The following is a 12,602-nucleotide window of genomic DNA, read 5'->3' as shown; positions in this document are numbered from 1 at the left end:
ACAGCAGAAATCAAACGGCAAGAGGACTCAAGAGATGATTGGGCCACCTTGTCCATGCTTTCATCCAGAATTGGCAATAAAAGCCGCTTTACAATCCAGCATGGACATGTTTCACCGACGTTGTCACAGACCGACATTTAGACAGATGCAGGGACTTACTGGAAAACAAGCTGTCTTTTTACATGACTCATGTCGATGTTGGGAAGAGGGGGAAATATTTATATCTATGTACAGCGCTGAGATATTGTAGCATTTTCAGGCATCCTTGATGATGCCTGAAATGCTTGTAGATAGCAAACAGTTTTTCTTCCTGGGGTGATTTCAAGGAAATTATTGGAAAAACCAGGTCAACGTAGTTGTTCTGTGTGTATATGTTTTTTTTGGCTGTAAATTAGCCTCCAGGTTTTTGACATTTTCAATCACACAACAAGCATTTCAGCAACACAATATCCAAAAGATGCAAAACATGCACCCATTTTCTTGAAAGACTGACCCACTCCGAATGACAATACTGATTACACTGTGTGTGAAAAACATCCAGTAAGTTTCACTGAAATAATGTTGTATTTGTTTGTATGTTTAACTTAAAATAGTTTTTTTATCCAATGACTCCAGAAAATAAACAATGAATGTGACCAAATGATTTTGGGTAAAGAATACCAATGTCTAACTGCGTGTCAATCACTGCTCAGGCACACACATTCATTCACCCTTGTGGAGGGAGGAGAGACCGTTTTGGGCTTCAGCGGAAAGGGGGGAGGGACTGACAAGTTGTCAATGTTCACATTTTTCATCAAAGTCCTGGATCTTCGCAATCCTACCTACAGCACCTTGAAGGTTCCATGATAAGACAACTTGACTTGAAAAACTTCAATTTTTAACGATACAGGTCTCCAAGTCCACTTATACAGGATTAGAGATTGTAGACATGAAGACCTAAAAATGTGATTGTGAATTTTTTCTTCCAAATTGGTTTTCTTTGCTTTAGGACCTACACAAATTTGTGATGTCTCTTAACCCTTGTGTTTGTCTTCCCGTGTTTTTAACTTTCTCTTACGTTTTTGTCCCATTTTTCAACACTTTTGATGCTTTTTTTCAATGTTTGTCACTTTTTTTTGACGTTTTCAACACTAAGTAACACTAACTTACTAACTTTAGTTTTGCAGTTATTTTTTGGAATTTAGGTTCAATAAACCTCATTTATAGGAAATTATACCTAATGTATGAGTTAGAAAAGCAGAAATTAGGAATTATTTAGATTAAAATTAAAGGAATGTGTGTTGATGGATAATCACAGACTGGAATACGTCAACCTTTCCTCAATACTATTTCAAAACCAATTCAATTTTTTTTTCAAATTCCATAAAATTGAATAAGACACCCCAAAATTAATGAAAGTAGAGATTTGTACTTGCCAAAACAGCGTTGTTTGGAATCAATCATGATATTTTGGGTAGCTAAAAAGAACATTGATATAGGAAAACGGGTCAATTTGTCCCGAAGACAACATGAGGGTTAAGGCAACGTGGGCATGGGGATAGTTGTAATAGCAAGCAATAAAATGTATTAATTTATTCATACATAAATAGTTTTCATACTTTTTAGATAGCTTATGTTTTATTTTGAGTATTCACTTTCTTCCTTACTCATTTATATATTCATAAATACATTGCTGCACAAAATATGTCCAGCCACAACAAGTTGTAGGAAAGAAAAGCAGTACTGGGTCTGCAACAACAGCCACTATGACACAAGAAAAGTGACACCTTAAGAAGCCCAGACTTCATTAATACTCACACTGTTGGGTTAACAAGCAGTGCAAGCAACTGGTGAAACTAAAAAAATAAAAAATCAGACAGAGAAACCGTTTAATCGTTATGCAATCATAGTGTGGCAGCCTTAGTTAGGGCTACAGACTCACTTGACGCTCTCCTCCTGCTGAAAAATTGTAGCCTCGGCCCTGAGGGGGTCCGTGAAAGCAGTGATTATTAATTAATTGTTCATAGCCCGTAGCCTTGCGAACAGACATGGCCCCTTGGACATGCGTTGCGGAGGAACTTCTCTTCCAATTAGACCAGCGAAGTGGAGAGGGTGAGAGCACGGACCATCAACCACGGCAGCACCGGAGAGCGGACTTGTGGGAAACAAGGAGGACAGGCGGCAGGCGTTTTAGGAAGGCGCACCGCGGCGTGCAGAGGCAAAAGGCTGAGCTGGTGGTGTCACGGACGAAGATAGAAAGAGAGAAAAAAAGAAAAAGAAAAAGATGTGGACAAAGTGGGAGCATAAGGTAGAAAAAGCTGCCTGGTTATGTATTCATATGCTTATTTCATATGTGCTTTTACACATAAGTGAATGTCTATGTGATGTCTGTGTGATGTGTGTGTGTGTGTGTTCTAAGAGGATGTAAAAGACCAGGTGTGAGTGAGTGACAGTTGAGCAGAGACATATTAGCTCTTGAGGATTTATAAGGCAGAGATGTTAGGATGACTCTGATGGGCTTACCAAGTGATTGGTGCGCTGGCCTTGCTAATAATCCCGCTCTATGAAGAGCTCCGTAATACTTCAACACGAGGGCCTGATGGCTCATTTGAAAGCCAGACGCCGCGCGTGAAGTCAATCTACCGAGCCAACATCCCTCTTCATGAACACTTAGGGCAGGGTTGATCTTCAGCTGAATGATTTGGCAATAAATCAGTACAGAAGGGAGCAAGAATTACACATAAATTATATTTTTCCCCCCATCTCAAACCAAATCGGCGGTGATTCACAGTTGCTTAGGTAACACCACTTTCTGCATATTGAATAAAAGCCTGAAAGAAGCAGAAAAATGAGCCAAAGTGACTGAAAGTTTCAGGTAAATGCAGGTAATCATTTTTACCTGTTGTCATTGTATTCACATATCAAGCACTTCTCAGGACAGCTCTACTGGCCCCGTTTCTCATTCGACAGATTAATTATAATAAAACACAGAGAGCAAGATGTACAACAATGGGGTATCAATAACCTCGTTATCATCAACTCAGAACCCTGGAACACCTGGGGCCACTTCATCACCTTGCGTCTGTAGATTTATGGACGCAGAGTGCAATAGGTTCCGGGCAGAAGGGATATATGGATAATGCAGCCTCATTAGGAAAGAGCATAACAGCTTGCCTGAATGCATTATGACATCTGTATAAGCTATATTACCTGGGATATTAAATATTTAAAGTCCATGCATGCATATGGAATCACACACACACACACACACACACACACACACACACACACACACACACACGCACACGCACACACTCACAGGATTACTTATTCATCTTTGGCTGCATTTACATCCATCATTAGGAGGAAAAAGGAATACCAGCAATCTGTTTTAGCAAAAATGGTCATGTGCATGAAAGAAAGACATTAAGACATGATGAAATATACTGTACATTAGCTCAGTTATTTAAAAGTCTATGCTGGCACAGAAGCAACAATTTTAAAGATTACATAAGCTCGGTTTTATCTGTATATCTTAACATATGTGAAAATGAATTTCGAAATACATGTAAAATAGGTCTTTAATAATTTTTAATAATTAATAATAATAATTAATAATTAAATAATAATTTTTAATAAAGTATAATAAAGTATAATAATTTAGGTGTTGTATGTATGTATATATATATATACATACATATATTTGTTCAGTATATACACATGTTTGCAAAATGAGAAATTCTAAAAAATACATAAAGCAACATAATAAAGCAAGATTAATGGATGGAAAACGTAATGTTACTCTGCCACAGAATGAAAGCCAAAGCAGACACTTTGCATTATTTTTATGCTAATGCACACCACTCGTCAGCTCCTTCCCTCTGCAGGGGAAACACAAGCTTTCTTTGTATTATAGTTTTGCTTGTCATGCTGCAAAACACAAACCGGCTCAGAATTTCTGTGCATGTAAACCCACAAAGAAACTGTTTTGATATCAGTCACTCTGGGGGAGAGCTTCGCATTAATATTTCCAAAAAAGAGAGAAAAAAGAATATTTAAAAAAAAAAACACACTTGTTTGGAACTTTGGTTCTCGTTCTCTCTCACACTGTGTAAAAACGATGGCTTGACAGTTGGAGCCTCAATCATGTTCAGGGACTGTATGGGTAAGGAGAGAAAAGTTCTGAAAAACTCTTTCTCAACATCTTCATGTTCACATTCAGTTCCTGCCGATTTAAAACAATTAAAAGAAACGAGTGTAAGGGAATGTATCCATTATGTTACCTGTCCTAAGATGCAAAAGACAAAATCTGACCCAAAAATTAAGCAATGTAACTATGATTAAAAGCATATTCTTTTTTAAACATGATTAAATAACCCCACTAAGTATTACTTAATGTCAAAATAAAAGGCCCACCACTGGAAATGAGCAAAACCTACATGTAAATAGCAGCTGATCATGTTAAAAGTTCAACACTTTTTTTTGCTTTTGAACAGTGCCAAATAACTTGAGTTCTCGTAGTTCCTATGAAGTTCTTAAATTAAAAACCTAGCAGTAACAATGTAATCTCTAAATATCACTGCCTGGAAGCACGGACGGACCTTTCTTCACCTTTTTTTCTGACCTAAATCACAAAGGGAATATGAAATAGCCTTTCCTTCCTGAAGTTATGCTTAATTTTCAACCTATATCATCATCATGTTGTGTCACAGTGTCCCATCAGCTGTTGCAGTATAGGTGTAAATAGCGTTATACAGTGACCCTAAAATCAGTCACTCACAGCCATTTGAAATGGTTTCCTTTCGTTCATTTCTCCTGCTGTATTATATATTGTCCAGTCTTTTCTGTTTTCTTTTCATTGTCTTTCACAAGATAACTGCAGCTATTTCAATGTAAGCAATTTGGTAAAAGCATTTTGCAAGAGTACAGGCAACATGACGATCATATATAATATCCACCTCATATAAACAACACAGTTACTGGCTCAATTTTACTACAGACTGACTCCAACATGAAAAATTGAATGTTTGGACACAATTGCACTTTTTAAAAAATGATTTCTGATATGGGGAAAACCAAAAAAAAAAAATGATTTCAGTCAGCCAGCAACACTGTTACACACATGAATCAACATGAATGTCTTGTTAAAAAAGAAAGAAAAGCAATCAAACTGCAACTGGAAGATATATTATTATGCCAAATTGGATGATTAAGCAATACTGAATTATAAATTGGAGATTTCTGAAGTACAAAAAATCGTATTCTATCGACTGCGCCAGTTTGAATGAGAGAAAAAAAAAACAGGTTTTAAAATAGACACGGGCTGTGTACGCTGGGTGTGATCTGTATATAAAAGCGCCATGTGATGTGTGTCCCGCTCCAGTTTAGAGGCTACAGCCTCCAAACCAGCACACCCAGGGAGAAGCAACCTACCTCGGGCTGTGGTCCCCATATGCCTGCACCCCCCTCCCTCCCCCTCTATCTTTGACAAGACCACTGCCCGTGGTCATCAGTCTTCAGTCTGCACCGTAAAGGACAAAAAAAAAAGCGAGAAGCAGCAAGATTACAGATTCACCGATAGGCCGTCTTTTTCAGCCCTGGTCCCTTTAGACAGCGCAGCGGCATAGCGACTAGGCTTGCTAACTGGCTGCTGGAGCTGACATGACATGTTTCTCCAACAGACTGCGGCCCCCTTCTTTCCTCCCTGTATCAAATCAAACCAGTGGGCTGATGCAATATGATTGGAGCTCTGGTACTGTCTAATAGCCCAGAGATGAAGCCTGACGCATACTGTTGTCTCTATCGCCGCCTGATTCACTGGAACAATTCCTCATATGCAAGCTAGTAAGGGATGTGCATCTGGCCGGATGAAAGTTATTTCCAAAAGCTTTACAGATAAAACAATGCAAGATATGTGTTAGCAGAGATGAGAGAAGTACTCAGATCCTGCTTAAGTAAAACTAGCAATACCACACTGAAAATACTCCATTACAAGCATACGTTTCCTGATAGATCAGGTTATCCCCAAAACAATGATGTCTATGACTTAATGGACTGCTTATTGCTGCACATAGATGGTTAACGAAATGGACCAACAGATCCTGTTGTTTTGGACAGAGACCAGTAAAGAATATTAGAAGCACTTTTCCAGTGATAGCTGAGCATTACTGCACAGCCTTCAAGTGAGCTTGACGACGTAGATGTGACGTGAGCAACCTGTCTAAAAGTTGTAAGTTTTCTGGTAGCTGTGCCAAGAGAAATCTCAATCATTCCCAATCTGGCAGAGACGGAAAGCGTAAGTATATGTAAGGAGATAACATAGGAACAGGTGAACTATTGCTAACTAACATGCTAGTTAACATTAGTAATTAAACTTAAACAGCTAATGTAAGTCCAAACTGTCTGCAAGCTTACCCTGTGCTACACGGTGAATCCTCTACTGTGCAACAATAAGTCACGTGGTTATGACAAAATTGTTAGCCTATTTTTACTAAAACATCTGCCATGGAGCCATAACATGATCTACAAGGTAATGGAGCCTTTTATAAATTGACTTGTTTCTTTAGAACGGACAGATAGTATCTTAAAATGCTTTAGATGTAAAGTTATTTGTGAAAGTCAAAGTGGCGCCAAAATGAATGGCACTCAATGGAATGCTAACGGCGGGTGATGGCTTGGTAGCATCAAAATGGCGCCATAGGGAACTTCGCTTAGAGAGGACAGGCTTCCCCTTTTGTTGCTGCAGCTCCTCTGCCTGAAACAGCTCTGGGCCCGCCTTCCTGTAAAACCTGCTCTGACTGGTCCGCTGGCCCACTCTGTTGTGATTGGTCAAGCAAATTCAACAGAGCCACTGGACGGGCTGTGCTTGTTCAGGCAGCACCTGTGGGCAGAACATATGAAAAACGGGGCTGGCATTCTCAATCAGTGACATCACTAATTGAGGAATGTTAAACAGGAATGTGTGTGAGTGTTTATCTGATGAGCAGGTGGCACCTTGTACGGCAGCCTTGGCCACAGTGTTTGAATGTGTGTGAATGGTTCCTGTACTATGTAAAAGCGCTTTGAGTAGTCGTTAAGACTAGTACATTGCTATATTTAGTTACAGTCAATTTAAGTTAACTAAAAGATGGGAAAATAAAACAAGCAAATAGGAGCTATTTAATACCCCCAGGGCCACAGTGGTCAGGGCCACAGTTTCTAACTTGCAAAAACCTCAGTCGGATAAAGGATTGAAGAGACTAGACTAACATATTCATCTCAACAACCCCTTTGCCCCTGCACTCTCTCTGCTATCGGAGATGGCAAGGGGACTGGTAGGTTAACACGGGGCATTTAGTCATTATGCTAACAAGGGGGATTGCATCCCCCCTCATATCTCCTACTCAGTTTTTTTCCACCAATGTGAGTGCGACTGTATCATTCTTTCTCTTTTTCACACACACAAACATGCACACACTATTATCTGATGGCCTAAGCATCTCAGAACTGGTGACCTTTGAAGGCTTTCATCAATGTCAGCATTCCAGCAAAAAGAGACCAAACACAAACACCTATACCTCAGGCGAGGACTCCCCGCTGAGCTATCACAGCCACCGCCACAACCAGTGACCCTCGACTAGCTCCTGTACGTCTCTGGAGTTGCGCCCTTCTGCTGCTCTGTCACTCTTTCCTGCAACCAGAACGTGTACCTAACTCTTTATTTCTTTCTAATAGCCTCTCTCGGTCTCTCGCCCCCCTAATAAGGATCAATATCAGCTCTCTTAAAAGTCCTCAAGCACAGAGGTAAAAAGGCTCAAGAGCATGAAATTGCAGATGTGAGAGGGTGCACTTGTGCAACACTAGGCCGCGATATGGGCCTCACATGGGGAGAGCCGTTGAAGACATACAGTAAAGAGAGAGAGAACGACAATAAGAGTGTGAGTCAAAATGAGAGAGAAGAGAAAAAAGGAAGAGCAATGAAGAAGAGCAGAGATGTGATTCGCAAAGGTTTTTCTTTTCCTTTTTCTTATGGACACGCACATTAAACAGCTCAGCTATGGAAAGCTTATCATGTCGCCGGCTTATCTCCCATTTTCACCTCCTCAAAGCAATAAACACACAATTGTGACTGCAAGATGGGAAATACACAACAACAAAAGAGTGACTCTTCAGGATCAACAGCGTTACAGCACTCCCTCTGTTTTCATTACCACATAGTGTCCTGGAAGCCGTGTGAGTCCGCTGATGGAGCTATGGATTATCCCGCATGCATGGGATGCAGAGTCGGAAGCATGAAGGACACCGATCGTGTCAGCCAAGGCAAAGGCATATTACAAACAGAGAGCAGACCTCAAGGACTCAAGTAGATTAAAACTGATTGAAATCCCATTTGCGGCTTTTGGGGTCTTTTATGTCAGCGTTCTCTCCTGCTCTCGCTCGCCTTCCATGTCCCCAAAGTGAGCAGAGCCCGAGTCTGAATAAACAAATAAGATTGCATTTGTGGAGACAAGCCTCTCAGAGTTGCATGGCAATAATATCAAGCTGTGGGATATTGTGGTATGAACAGCAATAAAAGGTGTGCGAGCGTGGGTCTGTTTTTTTTTTTTATGGGAAGCAATGGGACAATATGGGAGGAAATGGTAAATGACTGTCTGACATTGAAAAATATGCAGAACCAACACAAATTGAATTACACTTCAAAAACTGTATTATGCACAGTGGTGTATTGATGTCTTGGTGGGTTGGTAAAGAAAATCTTATTCTGCAAAGTCACAACTAGCTTATGTTAATATTTAGCTTAAAATGCACAATATAGACCTTTTTCACAGCAGACATGTTGACATGTCATAGTAGGAAAAGCACAGGTGTATTCAAAACCCTTAATGATGGCTGCATTCCACTTAGGAGAGGCCCTGGTATTGTGCATGCTAACTCACTGAAATAGCTCCCTGTGACACTTGATGGGATTGAGCCATGGTTAAGGTTATCATTTTCAGCTGTGCTTTTCCTTTTATGACAAGTCAAAAATGTCTGCTGTGAAAAAGGTCCACTGTATATATAACGTAGCAGAAAATGGATATATTTAAGTTCAAGTACCTTAGAATTGCACTTGAGTGCAGGACATGAGTGCACATGAGTGTTGGCATCATATTTGTAGGTATGTGTGCGTACAGTTAGCTAGCTACTAGAATTTTATCTGTACTCATCCGTTTTATTTCTTTCCACAAAGCTTGTGGGTTATATCTCAGTACGTAAGGTGTATCCTCCAGCACAAAGGTGGGTATTCATGGAAGAGTATACTTCTAAATATGAAATAATCATACTGTACATACAATATCATCTAAGTAGTCCTAATTACATTTACACCCATGAGTGATCTACTGAAACTGTCTCTATTTGTATGTCATGAGCTGTGGGAGTAACCAGGAACACTTTGGGTAAACCCAGCAGAAAAATTTAAATATTCACAGGGAATATATTATTATTATAGGCAAATGTTGCGTGTATATTAAAAACTTGTATACTGTATTAAACAAAAGAATGTTAAATGAAAGCTTGTGTATTTTGTGTAAGTAATTAAAATGAACAATATAAAAAAAATGTAAAAAAAACAACCTCATGCAATCAAGTTTAAATTATAGAACCCAACATCTCTGACTGTCTATTGTAAAATCTCTTGGCGTCTCAGTTCATCTGGAAGAAGTCTGCTACCCCTTCCAAGAGTCCAAAGTCTATTATCTATTACTCTGTTTTATCTTTTCAATTCCTTTAAATGGTTTTATTTGCATGTTAATGTTTTATGCTGCCTTCCCTTTGTGTTTTCAATGCATTATGTCAAGCACTGGGAATTGCCTCTGCGGCTTCTGTGTATGAAATAACAAATAAACTTTGCTTGGACCTAAGTCCACAATACCACCAGGACATTTTTATTTTCATTCTATATACATACAGTGTGCTCTTTACTGACAACACAACTATATGAGTATAACTCCATGTTTATTTAATTTTATTTTTGTTCCAGTAGGTTGTGAACACTCCACATCTGCTATCCACCTGCGCAGATCTCGAAAAAGCCAGCTGATAAGCCTAAACTCTCTTCAGAAAAAGAGTATCAAGCCCACACAAAATGCCACAGAGCTCCATGGAGCCTATCTTGTGACAAATACCTCTTGATATTATCTGGATACTGTGGAGTTATGCAGCATCCGTACATCTTATTCACTAGCAAAAGATGCATGTGTAAGGATGGCAAAGTGACTCCACAGTGTAGCTGGCCATGTGGTCATGTCCACAATATCAGATCTTTCTTTATACAACTCAGACGGAGTGCACAAATGTCAGTGTGAAGCAGTTTGACCAAAGGAAGAAATTGAATTAGAGAGAAAATCTCCAGTGTCATGTTCATCTGCGCCTGCAACAAAAATAGGCAAACGCCTCTGTCCACTTACACAAAGCCTTCTCCTAAAAAACCAGTCAAACAGCGCACTGAGGATAGGCAGCTCATTCAATCGGAGACACAACTGTAAAGGCACAGTTGAATCACAGGCAAAACAAGACACCAAAAAAGGTACAGTTCAGTGCAGGTCTCTTCTAACTAACAGGGCTGTTTATTCTGCCTTCACCTGTGCACATGACCTCCCCTCCTACCCCAAGCTAGAGGCCACATTGTGTGCGAGACACACTCAGTGGCAGGCACCCTAAGAGGCAGTGGGAAGGCAATGAAGATGTCATAAAGAGATGTAAGAAAACCCAGAGTCACAGCATCGGTCAACCCTATCTGAAGACTCCAATTTCTTGAAATCCTTTGAGCTGTCATGGGGGCAGAATGAACGGACTCATAGGCACCAGAAAAAACTGCTCAAGCTTCTTCCCCATGTGGAAGAAATGGCAACAACTAATGAAACTTTTCCTCTCCCCTGTGCACAAAGTACAACATTATTTTTTTCATTATACTCACTTCTCTCTTCATCGCTGTCCTGTGAAAACTATGCATCTTCAAATTTAGTGATTTTGAATTTCTCAATAAAACTTATTATTATTGTTACTTTACCTACCATTTAAAAACCAGTTAACTTATCTGAAAGACTAATTATTTTACAGCAACACAGTGAAACAGGGCTGTTTTTCTTTTTAAAAAAGCTGACATTTTGACAACTGTGGGGATACGCGTGTTTTTAATGGTTTTTAACACAGATGTACGTGGTGTACCAAAAATTCCCTTAATGGCTTCCAGCTGTATAGATAGAAATGAAAAAAGCGGTTTTAGTGTAAATGTCTTTGGAAAATTATAATTTCATTATGAATTTGGCTTATTCCCTGCAAAACAGTTAGGATTACTTTCTTGATTTGTTTGTCAAACGTCAGAAAATAGTGACTACTGTTGTAGAGCCTGAGGTGACAGTCCAAAGCCCAAAGGTATGGAATTGACAGCATAGATATATGTTTACTATAACTAGGGCTGGGCGAAATGGGCGAAATCACGATATTCTAGACCAAATATCTCAATATTGATACCGCAACAATATTGTAGTGTTGACTATTGGTGCTTTCACAAAATATTTACACAATGAGATTTTTGATAAACAATCAGTAATGTGGATATAATGACTAAGTGGGTAAAGGCAAATAATAGAACAGTTACAACAGTCCTTTTCTTTAGAAAATGACTGGTTTGGGAACCGGAGTGTTGCCAAGTACGGAGTGTGGATCGGTAGCTGGAGAGATGGCACTTCACCTCTTGAGCACTGCCAAGTGCCCTTGAGCAAGGCACCAAAACCCCCCAACCGCTCAGGGCGCTGGTCTAGCTGGCAGCCCGCTCACTCTGACATCTCTCCATTAGTGCATGATTAGGTACTGAGCATGTGTGTGTATTTTAGGTCTGTGTGTAGTGATTACTAACAAACAGAGTGTAAATTGTAATTTCCCCACTGGGGAATCAATAAACAGTATTAATTATTATCGCTTTACTTTAATAGAGAAAAAAAACAGAAAAAGACACCACTTATGCCTTATTACAATTTGACAATATCCAAAATCTAAGACGATATCTAGTCTTATATCATGATATTGATATAATATGGATATATTGCCCAGCTCTAACTAAAACTATGCATGAAAGACAAAATAGTTGCAAATTATTTTTTGTTATTTAACTTATTGATTAATCAAGTACAGTGATTGTTCTGAGTTCTCTTAATGATAATAATCATACAAATGTACTTTGTGCTAAAGCACACACTATACCACAAATAGTGTCACTATTCCATGAAAAATGAGCCCATCTGTTGGTGGGGGATTTAGATACCCCCCTGCAGCCAATTTTTAAAAAAAATTATTCAACTGTAAATTGATTTGCTGCAGGCTTCACTAATATCACAAAGACAGTCCTGTGATCCTCTTTGCCCCACATTGTGGGTTTATCCACCTTAAGCCCCTTCTTAAATACAGCCTAACTGCCCTGATGACATGATTCAACATGTTGTTACGGCTACATTTTACACCTAATTTTCTTCATGTGCTTCAACACCAACATAATCCAATGTAGTCAAACGTGCCTCGGGAAAAACATACTTGTGTTTGAGTAGTTATCACTGAAGTGAACCCTTAAAGTAAGCGAGCTAAGCCGGGATCCCCCCCCCCCCCCC

The 12,602-nt window shown here is 39.4% G+C and overlaps 1 protein-coding gene across 2 annotated transcripts in view; it reads right to left on the bottom strand.

Annotated features, from left to right (window-relative positions):
- Nucleotides 1–12,602, bottom strand: part of tafa5a (TAFA chemokine like family member 5a) — a 161,429-nt gene that overhangs the window by 41,995 nt on the left and 106,832 nt on the right. The window lies entirely within an intron of this gene.

Source organism: Etheostoma spectabile, chromosome 23 (assembly GCF_008692095.1).
Source record: "Etheostoma spectabile isolate EspeVRDwgs_2016 chromosome 23, UIUC_Espe_1.0, whole genome shotgun sequence".
Taxonomy (NCBI): domain Eukaryota; kingdom Metazoa; phylum Chordata; class Actinopteri; order Perciformes; family Percidae; genus Etheostoma; species Etheostoma spectabile.
The sequence above is the reverse complement of the archived record's forward strand: the minus strand, read 5'-3'. Positions and strand labels throughout refer to the sequence as shown.